Source organism: Balaenoptera ricei, chromosome 11 (assembly GCF_028023285.1).
Source record: "Balaenoptera ricei isolate mBalRic1 chromosome 11, mBalRic1.hap2, whole genome shotgun sequence".
Lineage (NCBI taxonomy): Eukaryota > Metazoa > Chordata > Mammalia > Artiodactyla > Balaenopteridae > Balaenoptera > Balaenoptera ricei.
Window position 1 is genome coordinate 11,241,477 of NC_082649.1, and position 11,110 is coordinate 11,252,586.

The window sequence follows — 11,110 nt, forward strand, 5'->3', positions numbered from 1 at the left end:
AGAGCCAGTTACTTTGCCTCTCCAGACTTCAGTTTTCTCATTCTTAAAATGGAGGTTAAAATAGTACCTCCCTCTAGGATGCTGATGAAGAAAAACAAGTACTTAATGCGTACAAAATGTGAAGCAAAGTAAGTGCCCGGCACAGAATCAGCATTGAATATATCCTCGTTATTATTAATAATCAGTTTCTCGACATGGATTATTTCTGCCAATGGGTGCTACACGTGATGATCAGGTAGCCAGAAGTTGTGAGTTCAAAACCATACCCAGGGGACTTCCCTGGTGGTGCAGTGGTTGAGAATCCGCCTGCCAGTGCAGGGGACACGGGTTCAAACCCTGGTCTGGGAAGATCCCACATGCCGCGGAGCAACTAACCCCGTGAGCAACAACTGCTGAGCCGCGTGCCACAACTACTGAAGCCCGCATGCCTAGAGCCTGTGCTCCGCAACAAGAGAAGCCACCGCAATGAGAAGCCCGCACACTGCAACAAAGTGTAGCCCCCGCTCGCCGCAACTAGAGAAAACCCACACGCAGCAATGAAGACCCAATGCAGCCAAAAATAAATAAATAAATAAATAAATTTATTAAAAGAAAAAACCCATACCCAAGAGCAGCTGCCTTGTGGAAGAGTTGGGCATGGGAACGAAGCCCTAACTCCCATGCATTCCGGAAGTCTGGAGCACCTGCTCTTCTGCTTTCATGGTGTGGCAGCTTCCAGCAAGTTCTCTGGCAAGAGCTGCCCCATTTTGCAGTAGGGGATTAAATTACCTTTCCATCCACTGCAGGGCCAGAGCACTCCCTGGAACCTAGGAGGTGATTAAATATCGAAGATCTAAGACTGGAGAGAAATATTTCTCTTTTTCTTTCTCACCCGTGAGAAGGCACAGCAGGTGTCTTCCAAAGGCAAAAGGAAACTCATGGCCACCTTCGTCCCTGCTGACAGTATCAGCGGCCCTCAGGGGCCCTGAGGTACAGTGATCACCTCCCAAGGCAAATGCTGCCCTTTCACAGACCAAAGGAGCCCACAGGATGCTAGCATAGAATGTTCCCTCGGCTTGGAGACAGGGTCCAGCTCCCCAGGGGACAGAACACTCAGCTTTCCATCTCCTGCCACCAGTCTTGGATGGCGCAGACTCGTCCTGGGCTCACTGAAGTGAATGCCAGTGTCCTCGTCAGTGGCATTCCAGGAGTGCTCTCTGGAGGAGGATGCCTGCCCTTTGCTTCCTAGTCCCTCCTGGCAGTGGAACCCCAGTGACCTCACGCCAGACAGAAAAGAGCAACAAGTCTGCAGGGCAAGATGGCTGGCTTCACTTCCTGGAGAAAACGTTGTTTCTTCCTCGCTGACTTCTCTGAAAGATGATGTTCTCCATCTACTAGAAAGCTGTAGAGTTTGGGCAAGGCATGGGAACTTTTAAGTGTATTCTATTTCTGCAGGGCTAATGCGCTTGATGGGGGGATGAGGCAGGTACAGTAGAACTCAGCGGGGTCCTGGCTGCCCCCAGTGTCTGCTCCCTGAATCTCCCCTTGCTCTGCCAGAGTCAGAAGAACTTCTTTTATTTCAGGAACTCCTTAGAACTCACCAAGCAGACTCATAATTCCTACCTTGTTTAGTCCACAAGAAAATGGTCATATGAAGCAGTTTGGGACCATAGACAAGCCCAAGTCCATCTACTGGGGGGGTTTCTAGGAAAGCTTTACAAGAGAAACTGATGCCCTGGCACCACCACTTCCTTACTCTTTCTCTCTTAAACCCAAATGTGATGCCTGGAGTCTCAGCAGCCGTATTGTGACTGTGAGGCTGTAAGTTGGAAATGGCAAAAGGGAACGATAGAAAGAGCATGACTGAGCTGCTACACCAGCTTTGGACTGCCTGTCTCCAGACTTCCTGTGTGAGAAAAACAAGCTCCCCTTGCCCCTTCTTTTTTTAAAAGCAAATACTTGGAGTTTCTGTTACTTTGTGAATGATAGAAGATCTAAACACATAGACTAATTCCAGAAACCCCTCATCCTTATGTCTGTTGGGATAAGCTTAGTTACACACTGTCTCCTGACTTCCTTTTCCCCCTTTCTTCTGCCCAACACAGCTTCATGTTCAGATTAACTCGCCTCTCCTTCATCCCTCAAGGTGTCCAGTGAAAGGAGGATACTTTGTCTCCTGCTGACAATATGGGAAGCATGCTGGAGGGCAGCCTCAACTCTATTTTAGTCTCTGAGCAGGAAAACTCAGGGGTTTTTTTTCTAATTGACGATTTTAACTGAGCATCCTGCTTTAACGCAGCAATATCAAGAAAGTTTATAATTCCATATCTGGGGTTGCGTAGATTCCCCTGGAATTAGCGGGGATTTTCCGCAAGCAAGTCATACATTTATCTGTTCAACATATACCCAGCCAGCTGCTGAGATCGACATATGTTCTATTGTTCATTCCCCCGGCCAAGGCCAAGGATGACCAAGGCCCCCCCGCTCTTTCTTAATGTGGTGGAGCGATTACTTTGATTAGTTAAAAAAATTAGTGGTGTTTTCATGAATTGTATTCTTATTCTACTTGAAACAAATGACTGCAAATTATTCTATTTGAACCACATTTAGTTTATCATTTTTGGCTAGGACTCCTGGACCGCAATATGTAGTAGTTAATTCAAAGAGTTAACTACTTTATGTGAAGTAGTGTAATTCAAAGAGTTTTTGTAACAAATACGCATGCACTCACACATGTGTGTGTGTGAACATACACACACACACTCAGTGCAGGGACGCAGACTGGTTTAAGAAGTGTGCCTGGATTCATGGAGCACATTCCAGCAATATTTGATGCAAGTCTTTAGAAGAGGCCTGTGGGGCAGGAGAGAGGCTGAGCTGGAAGGCAGGCAGCCTGGGTCTGATCCTGGTTCCGCTGCTACCCAACTGGGGGGCCTTACATGCATCACTGAGTCTTTCTCAATTGCAAGTCCCGTCCCCGAAACACTGGCAGTTGAATGAAATATTCTTTCAATTCCGTTTAGCTCTGACATTCTGTGAGTCCAAGCGCCCTCCAAGAATTACGCTTTTCCTTTGATTTTTAAAGACATGGCATCAAGAACACTGGTTTTCCATTTAATGAAAAGTAATCTCCTTACCTCATACCCATTACAAAAATACATTAGGCATAATTTTTAAAATTATAATTTGAAGAAATATAAAAGGCTTTCTTATAACTTTGTGGGTAGGGGAGGCCCCCAGAAAGAGGCATAGAAAACCTAACTACAAAAGTCAACTACAAAAGTCTACAAAAGTCTAACTACAAAAGTCAACATCCACAAAATTAAAACGTCTGTGTTATGGGACATAACATGTACTATATTTGCATATATGGAATAGACAGAAGATTGTATCTGGAGTAAGTGTGTGTGTTATTATCTACAAATCAATTTATATTGTAGGACTTGCCTCACTGATCTGTTCTTTCAGGGATCACAGTTTGGCCTGCCTATTTCTCCGTGTCTGAAAGCGGCTCTAACTCTGTCAAAGCTAGAAGTTGAAGTCTTCTCAAGTTAATAAAACCTGTTTCCTCAACTGTAGAAAAGTGGGTAAAATGTATGTCAGTTCACAAAAGAGGAAATCAACATGGCTAGTAAAGCATATGAAATATGCTCCAGTCATTCCTAATCAGGGACCTTGAGATCAAAACTAAGATCACACGTTTCATAATGTGGTGGTGAATTTAAAGAGAAATGGGAATAAACATCATGCAGGTTGTATGGTTGTAGTGCCATTTTGGAGGGTCATTTGTTAGCATCTAGAAATTAAAATCTTCCCATGTAATTCTTCTGCTTTAGCGCTTTGCTTTTTCTATGGTCTTAATTGCGCTGATTTGGATTAATGATAATCTATGGCTCACTTTCAATATTTGTTCCATGTATGTTCTCATTCATTCCTTCAAGTTTATTTAATAAGCACCTTGAACTCATCACCCAGTGTAAAACTAGGACCTTGACGATGACTTTTATTGTGTCATCATCCCTAGGACAGCCCATCTCCTTCTTCAACCCAAGGAAAGAACATCCATAATCCTGTCTTCCCAATTTTGTTCTTTTAATGTTTATATAGTTTCATCTCATCTATATGAATTTCTAAAAGGTATGTTTTAAAATTTTAGTGTTTTAAAACTTTATGTAAAAAGGCACAAAACATTTTAAAAAGTATAAAAAGAAAAGAAAAGACCTTTTCCTAGAAGCATAAACTCACAACCAAGACCAGGTCAAGCCCAAAGAGAATCTGGTTTCATGGCTACATATTTAAAGACTTGTTTTAATTTAAAAATTGTTTTCCAAATATTTTAGGAGGCCACTGTGGGAGACTTTTAAATTAGTGGAAAGGAAAGGAACTCATGCCTCAGTGAGATTTTTATTAATTGAGAATTACTGTCGAGAATTTGGAAGAGCTTATGTGATACTTCGAATGGAAGGAAATTTTGAAACATTCACAGGAGGGCTCCATTAGAAAGTTTGAAAAAGCTTGAAAAGACGTGTTAAAAATATTCCAAAAAAAAGTGAGGGAAAGAGAGAGAGAATAATTACCAGATAAGGAGGCTTTTTATATGGCATAGTGATAAAACAGGCTGGTGATTAACCTGGCAGGTGGAGAGGAGACCCACGATGGTAACTGGGGAGATGAGTACTCAGGATGGTAATTCTTCCCCTTCCATTCTTCTGAGGAAATAAATGCTTTATTGAAGCGGTTCCATGAGGATCTTTACAATTTCTTGGAAGAACTGGTGATTCAAGAGGCTTTTGTGACTACAAAACGGTGATTTAAATCATTTCCTGAGGAAAGAAGTTTGGAAGAAGATTTAAAAAATTAATGCCAGTTTAGCTCTTCGTGGGGAAAGCGATCAGGACTGAAATAGGTGTTTACCACCCGCACAGTGTTTTCTCCAGCTTTAAAGGCAGTGTCACACCTTGGAGACGTGAGAGCTGAGTTGCACCATCGCAAACAAAGAACCACCTCCCTTCCAGATTGAATATCATGATGCAGCTCTAGGAAGCCTGCAAAAGATATAATATTGTGTGTCAGGGTTTAACGGTAGGGGAATAAACCAAGGAAAGTCGAGCTCAGGGACCTATATTTCCCATACTCGAGGATTTGTATTTGAAGAGAGATAGACTTGTTTTACTAGTGGTTCACTGGAAAATGGTTTAAGTCGAACAACTTTGTCCTTCAGCAACCTACATCAGGAGATAATCGGAACTCGTGTTAATGAGGAACATCAAGTCTTTTTCATACAGGACCTATACAATATGTATAGAATGGACCAAACGGTCCTGGGAAAGAGTAACATAAACCATTGCTGAACTGGATTTATGTGATTCCTTAGATATGTTAAATAAATAATTGTACTTTCACAAGCTCATTGGGTTAAGTCACAGTGTTTTCACTTGGAATACAGAAAGTGGATTATAATGAATTTTTTACAAATGCTACCTGAATCATGGGCATTTGTAATTTGGCTTAGCTTTTAAAGAGCCTATTCCTAATATCCTTTTATAAATAAAACAACTGTATGCATATTCAGCTTTTCTTTTAATATTAAGTGCACATTGCTAGATTCTCTTAGCATTAAGTGCATGTGTAGATGCCGTTCCTTTTTATATCAGCCTTCCCTTGCCTGATTCTTTCAGGGGCCTAATATTCTCATGTGAGCGTATGACATCGTGCCCACTTGGAGAGTGATGAATTGGGTGTCACTTTGAAGCAGTCACAATGTATCATGTTAGTAGTTTGCATTTAGTTGCCAGTTAATTAAATAACCTCTGTCTTTTACTGCAAAAAATCTTGAGCTTTATTAAGTTAGAAAATTTACAACCAATACCATAATCAATAAAACATTAACAAACATGTCACCCTGACAAACCTTTCCTATTGATTTTCACATTCTTATAAAGCCTGTAGTCTGAAATAAAAACACCACCACTATAATGGGTGTAACATTAGCCAGATCTACCACTCCACAGGGCAATTGTGAAGCTTTTCGAATTGCCGTTGGTTCTAATTATTTGGAAGTCTCTACTTACGGATGTATTCGGAATGGCTTCACCGTTGAATGAGTTTAACTCCAGGGTCTACCGTGAAAGATAGAACTTGTAGCAGAGATGACATCTGCATCTTCATTCAAGGTGACTGCAGATTGAAGGAAGAACTCAAGAGATTTTCTTGCTAATACAAATGGTAACTTCAGATTTGGTTTAGTTGCCTGAATTTTTCAGGAGCCTATAATTATTTTCAGCCTGAAATATCCAAAGGACAACTTTCCCTCCCTGTGTGTGCATGTGGAGAGGGCCATTTTATGGGCTAAGTGTCTGGGAGCTGGATCTGAAGAGATATTGGGTGTGGTGCCTGAGCAAGGTGCTTCTCCTGCATGGCCTCCTTGCCAGCCAGCAAGAGCGACAGATGTATTCCCAGATATGAGCAAAGGACAGTCTACATCACACTGTGAAAAGGGAACCTGTAGCCTGGGTTTGCAATTCTGAAAGTTGCCTGAGATGGCTTAGGAAAGGATTCTGTCTTGTGGCTCCCCTCCCCTGTACGGTATTTCAGGTAAACAGGGGGCCACATGGAGGTGATGCAGGCTTCCCTGGAAGGAAGAGGACCCACAGGTGGGGGAAGCGGAGAGTGGGTAGTTAAGTACCCCCCACGTATGCACAAGAAGCTGTAAGATCCTCTCCTTAGTCCTGATTATATAAATGCATCCCACCCTGGCAAGTAGCAGAAATGATGTACCCACCCAGCTGTTTAGTTTCCGATTTGGAGAAAACCCCCTTGGGAGGAAGGGGAAGGACTCATATAGCTGAAGAATGTACACATCTTGTCTGATGAATTTTTTAAAATTAATTAATTAATTTATTTATTTATTTTTGGCTGCGTTGGGTCTTCGTTGCTGCGTGCGGGCTTTCTCTAGTTGCCGTGAGTGGGGCTACTCTTCATTGCGGTGTGAGGGCTTCTCATTGCAGTGGCTTCTCCTGTTGTGGAGCACGGGCTCTAGGGAGCGCGGGCTTCAGTAGTTGTGGTGCGTGGCCTCAGTAGTTGTGGCTCTTGGGCTCTAGAGGGCAGGCTCAGTAGTTGCGGCACACAGGCTTAGTTGCTCCATGGCATGTGGGATCTTCCCAGACCAGGGCTCGAACCCGTGTCCCCTGCACTGGCAGGCCGATTCTTAACCGCCACCAGGGAAGCCCGGTCGCCTCTTTTTAAAGCTCACTACTTGTGGCCCTTAGAGGACTGGTCTGAGAAACCAACTGTCCTGTGCCTCAGGTCAGCAGTCCTTCCTACTCCCTGTGGGGAATAGTTATTTGTTCAATGAATGTAAGGTGACTGTCAGAAGAAAGAAAAAAACAAACAGAACTTTGTAGAGTAAGATGACGCAGGGGGCTCACATTTACATAATCTTTAACACAGAGAGGATTCCTGTTAGAACTTGATGCTGCTTTCCTCAACCTCTCTTCCCATTTTCAGAGGTAACCATGGTGAACAGAAGTGCTGAGCCCCTTAACAGCAATGGTTTTTGAGATAGAGATCTTTAGTAATATTAATAATTCACCTGGGTTGGAAATGAGAAAGCATGGGGTTTCTATCCAAGCAAGAATCTTTAGAGAAAATTCTGGAAAAAAGCTTCCCAGAGAACAGAAATGAGACAAAAACTACATTTGTTATGTGTCGCTTATTATTTTAAGTTGGATTATATTTTCAATTTAAATAGTCTTGGGATGAATGGTGCCCCCCCCCCCCAAAAAGATATCGCTAAGATATTCCATTATCTGTAAATATGACCTTATTTGAAAAAAGAAGCTTTGCAGATGTAACTAAATTAAGGATCTGGACATGGTATCATCCTGGATTACCCAGGCATGCCCTAAATCCAATTACAGGTGTCTTTATAAGAGACAGAAGCGGGGAGAAGACCATGTGAACGCAGAGGCAGCGATTGGAGTGATGCAGCCACAAGCCAAGGAACACGTGGAGTCACCAGAGGCTGGAAGAGGCAAGGATGAAATCTCCCCTAGAGACTTCAGAAGGAGCAGGGGCAGGGCTCCGCTGACACAATGATTTTGGACTTCTGGCCTCCAGAAGTGTGAAAGAATAAATTTCTGTTGTTTTCAACCACCCAGTTTGTGGTAATTTGTTTCAGTAGCCCTGGTAACATAATACATGTGCTAATTCACTTAAGCCTCTGAACCACCCCAGAATTAGGGACTATTATTATCATAACCCATATTATAAATAAGGAGCCTGAGACTCAAGGACATGAAGCCCTTGGCCTTGGACCTGACTGGTTCCATAGTTCATCTACATCATTGCATCAGGGGTCCCCAAACAGACACAGCTTCCTGAGCCTTTGAGACCAAACACCTGCCTTTTGTAGGCTCCTCCAGTTTCGACTTAAATTCATTTTTTTAGAGCTAAATGCAGAACACTTGGACAATTCAGAAAAGAAGAAGAAGAAGAAGAAAAAAAACACTGAAAATGTCCACCGTTTTACCTCCCAAAGGGAACCAGTGTTTACATGTAATTTACACACACACCCAGACCACACACCCACACATAATATTTCTCTTGAAAGCGATGTGTGTTAGCATTCATCATGATTCCCAGATTTCCTAGTAAAATTTCAAAACAACACATAGGATTACCATACCAACTGTTTATTTTGCTAACTAAGGCCACTGAAACCACAGCAAAACAACAAACAAAACCTACCATCCAAAAATCACCACCATAGTACAAAAGAAAGGAAGTTTAACCCCATAAAAGCAAGATTATAATCTCAGAATAAAGACTATTGCTACAAATTAAATATATTTAACTTTGTGAAAAACTCAACACATTGCCCTTATTTTTCTCCCAATGTCACCGACCAGTGGAAACTTTACTGTACACGAACAGCAGTCTGCCATCTAGACCAGTGCTTCTCAAATTTTAACGTGCATTCAGAGCATTTAAGGCTCTCGTCAAAATGCAGATTTTGACTGAATAGGCCTGGATGGGACCTGAGATTCGGCATTTTTACAAACTCCCAGGCGACGCTCATACTGCTGGTCCGGGGACCATCTTTTGATCCAGGGACTGTCAGCTCCTGGATAGTGGTACATCTTTTTGTAGTCTGATTTTTTTCTCAGAAACCTACTGTGAACATTTTCACATATCAAGCAACATGGTTCTACAAGATGATTTTTAATGGTCCTATTTATACCTAGACACTTGAATGTATCTCAGTTTAATCACCTAGTCTCTTACTGTTGATTATCTATGTTGCTTTTTTGCTTTCTTCTCCCTCTCTCTCCCTCCCTCTCTCTCTCTCCTACCGTAAATGGTCTATGATGAACATTCTTGTACCTACGTATCTGTGAACTTGTCTGATTAGTTCTTTAGGAAATATTCTAGAAACGGAGCTGCTAGTTCAAAGGAAAAGCACATTTGACACATACATTTTTAAGGTATTTAGCATGTTTTCCTTTCATCTTAACCCAGCCCTGAAGACCAGAAATTGTTTTTCAAGTCCTGATGTCATGTTGCATTCTCCAAGAAGACTTTTCCTGACACCCCATTCAGGGTGAAGTGCCTCCCTTTTGCCTGCTCAGCCCCTGGTCCTCTCCCATCCTGGCAATTACCCCAAGGTCCTGGGATTGCCCTGGACTATCCAGGAGCACTGAATTTCCTGAGGCCAATGCCTGAGTCTGTTCAGTCCTCAAAAATGCACGTTAAATGAAAGAATAAAAAAGAATTCCTAATAAACTCTATAGCTAAATGGTTGTTGCATGCCTAACTAGCACCAACTTGAATGACCAAGTTACACAAAACAAAACAAGCAAAATAAGAGAATTTCTAATAATTTGTTAGGCCTCTTCATATCTATAGAACTTTAACACTGGCCTAGAAAAAAGCAGAAGAAATTATAGTAGCTGTAGCAATTAATAGCTCAGGTTTTGAGACCATCAAGTTTAGTTCATATTTTCCCTTCCTTAAAGCAAGCATTGGCCTGCTTTACTTACACTAACCTCTAGAAGGTTTGGGAGAAGGATGGAATATTCTAATGTGCATGGTCTTAACTCTCTCTCTCAGCCCAGCTTCAACCTCTGAAGGAACTTCCCTCAAATACTGTAGAGAAGATAGAGGCCTGGAGCCCAAGGGCTCTTCAACTGAAATTCTTTCAGGGATAAACAGACCCTTGTTCTCTCTGGTATGTGACCCTGCCAAAGGCAGCAGAATGACCCACAAAAACCCCTAGAGGTTCCTTCCACTCTAGTATTCAATGAGTGTCAATGGATGCTCCTGTAAGAAGAGCCAAAGGATATCCAAGTGAATAGGTCCTTGGAAGAGGAAGGAAAAAAATGAAATTCAGAAGACAGGGAATTTCAATATGGCCTGGTCTTTGATAAAAATGATGGCAAAACATTCAGGTGCACCAAAATGACTCTCTTCTCTTTCCACTGTATTCAAGGAGTACAGTTCTTTTGTTTTGTCATTACCTTTTGCATTGCTCTGTCCCAACTGTAAACACTTCCATGACACAACACTGGGTTGTTCAGATGAATAAAGCATGTCAGTTGGTAGTATGGAAAGGTGAGTATATTTCTGACGGTTCTTCACCAGGGATGACAAATATTGCAACACACCCCCGCCCTCTCCCCACTGCCGCCCCCCCACGCTGGCCCATTCCCTTTGCGGACATTGCTAACTGGTCACTACGCTCTTTCTAAACCTACCCCAAATCCTCGTCTCGCACTCGGGGCAGCTGGCTTGTACCACTCCAGGGTGCACCTGGTAACGTGCTCTGTGGGAAGTCTCTCCACCCCCTCCTTGCCCCACCCAAGTTTTAAAATGTAGCAGCCCCACATTGAGCATGGGCCATATTAGGCAAAAAATTGTTGACTGAACGTAGATGTAGCAATGTAGATATAACCTCTGAATCCTTCTCAACATAGCACTTCAAACAGCCACTGCATATCGATTGGATTTGGCATGCAAGACGAACCCATTTGCTATTCCTGCTTCAAGGAAACACAGTAAGAGGCTGCCAACACAGAACATATTTAATCATCTTTGCACAAGTGTGTGTTGGGTACATGCATAATGTGTATGC